A 3465-nucleotide genomic window follows, 5' to 3' on the forward strand; every position below is an offset into this window, starting at 1 on the left:
GAGGACGGTGTCTCTCTCCTCCACGGCACCACCGACGCTGCCGCCACCACCACCTCTACCACCACCACGGTACCTCCTCTCACGCGACGACTACCTACTATCCGTACGACGGACGGCTCTACACATTATATTATTATTATTATTGTTATTATTATTATACTCTCTCGAACCGAAATATAATAATAATAAAATCGGCATCGGGGCTACACACAGCTGCTGGTCATGACGCCGTCGTTGTCGCTCTGCCAGCCGGCCTGCTGTTGTAATAATATTATTATTATTCTACGATGGATTACGAGGACTGATTATTCAAATATTCGAGAATTGTATGGGTACATACTAGGGGCGATATAGGTACTGGCGGTGGCGCATTGTTTTAGTCCGGTAACCGTGTATACAACTACTATAGACCGCAGTCGTGGGAGTTCACAAAAACTGTGTTTGAAATGACCCGAGTTTTAATTATCAATTAAAATATTAATGTCCATAATAGTTTAATAATTGTAAGTAAGTATATGATATTATTGTAAGACACTTCAATAGACCACACCTGAAGATATTCGCCGATATTTTGATACTCTGATCATAAAATATAGATTTGATACAGTTAGTCCCCAGTATTGCCCACTGTAATCGTACTCGTGAGATGGGCCTAATTTTTCTTTAATTTTACGAAAAACCGCAGAAACGTTGCGCCAAAAATGTGTAAATTTAGAACGTATTGTAAACCTACGTAGGCAGTTATGTTTATTTGCCAGTGTATGCTTATAGTATTTATTGTATTATTATATTATATTGTTGTTGCGGTTCATCGTCACTCACCCACCCGCATGGTCACACGCAGTATACGACGACGACTGGCAATTCCGCATGCAGTCCAGTCCGCATTGTCCACGCGGAACGAGTTTGTATAGCAGTTGGTTGCTGGCAGAGGTTTCTTCTTGCTTTTTGCTTTTATTTGTTCGTTCTTTTCGTTCTTTCTTCTCAGTTACCGCCAAACCGATTTTTGCCCAAGACGTGACGAGTATACAACATGCGATCGGGACTATTATATTATTATTTATTATTTGTATTATTATTATTATTATTATTATTATTATATTACACGATGCGACGATGCGTACTATTGCTACAGACGTCCGCCCCACCTGCAGAGTGCAGACCGATGGCGGCGACCGTGCAGTGACGGTGCGATGAACGGTGTTGTGAGGAGGAGGGAACACAAATAATTGTGGACGACCTAACACACACACACACACACACACGTCAAGAGTATATGCTATTACTAAAAGTTTCCGGTTTAGGTATAACGTGATGAACTCGCTAAAGATATTGAGACGGTTAAAGATAGACAAATCACGGACGGGCTAGCGTGCGCGGCAAAGTGCCATATTCAATTTGTACCATAATCATAATTCATGCACCTAGTCACTAGTCAGTGACGTAATTTGGGAGGTTTGGGAGATTAAGACAATAAACGCCATACCTTAGTAATATTTTTAAATTTGGTAATATTTTATTAAAAATATTGCGTTCATTTAATACGCATAATGTTGGCGGTCCAGTGTTAACTGTTGAATTCAGGTAAAAATAAAAATCTAAAAAAATAAACGGACGTAACACGTTTCCACCAAAAGTAGACCTTCCCCTTTTTCACCAATAGCTGTTTCTACTAAAAATGTATCTTTTCCTTTTCCACCAAATAAGATATTGACCACGTTTTTACCAAAAAAATTGTTTACTACGCTTATATAGTTATATTAAAAGGTATAACACATTTTAATTTAACATACACTGTTGTAATGCAAAATTTAAAGTTCATAAAATATTGTCCCATTATACATTATCTTGATTAATCAATATAAAAGGTAATAAGTACGGCTACGATTTAATACAATCAAATACGAACAATATACAATATAGGTACGTTGATTTTATGTGTATCTATACATTTTACATCAATCGGAAAAACTCACAAAAAGTATATTCTACAATTAAAAAAAATATATCATCCAATTATATAATATATGAGTACTGTATACATAATATCTAAAGTATCTATACCATAATATTATATCATTTTTTAATCCAGCATTAGTATGTTACATAAACTTATTACTGTATTAAAGGTTTTAATATGAGCATATAGTATACAAATTATTTTGGTAAAAACGTTGTTAAGTTAGGTGGATCTCATTTGGTGAAAAAGGGAAAGGTCCACTTTTGATGGAAACGGGTATCGGCGTATCGCCCAAATAAACATTTCTGGATAAAATTAACATACTTATATATACATTAAATAGATAAATATGTATATTTTTTTTCATTGTCAAAATATATGTATTGATTATTATTCGTGTATCATATATTATATGTAAATAAAATATTTAAGCGAAGTTCTAATGATAGTGGGTTGAATCAAACTCACTATTTCACAAATAAAATTCAGGATATTATGCTCCTAAAGACGTAATACTTAATAATTTAAATAACTGATTTTCAGGGAACTCACTCTGCTGTATAACAGGTATCAAGTGTCAAGTGTCGGAGATTTATTCGAATAAGAATGGTTGTGTTAAATTTGAAATAACTGATAAATTATTGTATGAAACTATGGAAGGGGTGTCTAGCATCAACTGCCGTTCGGGTCTCGTAAGCATCTAGTTTAAATAGGTAAGTACTAGGGATATTTTATTATTTAATAATTGTATTACTAACAGTAGTGTATCTAGTGGGAAGGCTAAAAGAGCTTAACCTAAAAAACTCAACAATAAGATGTTTATCCACTATAATTTATTATAATCCGCTCAACTAAATTTTAAATAATTTCAAAATACAACTAATTAATTACTCATTATAAATTTGATTTTTATCCATCAAAATACACTGAAAAATATTATCCAGTTTCGGATTATGAAATTTAAAACAAATAAATAAATGTATAGTCATCATTAAAAAAAAAAAAATGTAACTGTTTTTGGAAACATTAATTTTTTTTCGAAATATTAATGAGTGTAAGTATTATATAAAAAAAACAACGTTTTATATTTACATACATATTTTTATTATATCTAAATTATTTTTCATGAGGGTACTTATAAAGGTGCAATTGAATAATTGAACAAATAATAATAAAGTTATATTGTAATTATACCTATGTATAATAAACAAAAATTAATGATATAATTTAACATACCTACCACATACCCGTGTATTATAAAAAAGTAACTACCATTTACACATACACAATTTATTTTATTAAATAAACAATTATACATTATGTTTATGTTACTCTGTACCTATACTTAATAATTTTCATAAACTATGTTAAATGCCCGCCTTCATTGAAAAGTACTGGCTACATCACAGATATTACTTATTACAGTAATTTATTGTTCTGTTAGTAATACACTAACATGGTAGGTAAGTTGAACTAATTTTTGCCAAAAACATCGCACTTATTAT

Source organism: Rhopalosiphum padi, chromosome 3, assembly GCF_020882245.1.
Source record: "Rhopalosiphum padi isolate XX-2018 chromosome 3, ASM2088224v1, whole genome shotgun sequence".
Lineage (NCBI taxonomy): Eukaryota > Metazoa > Arthropoda > Insecta > Hemiptera > Aphididae > Rhopalosiphum > Rhopalosiphum padi.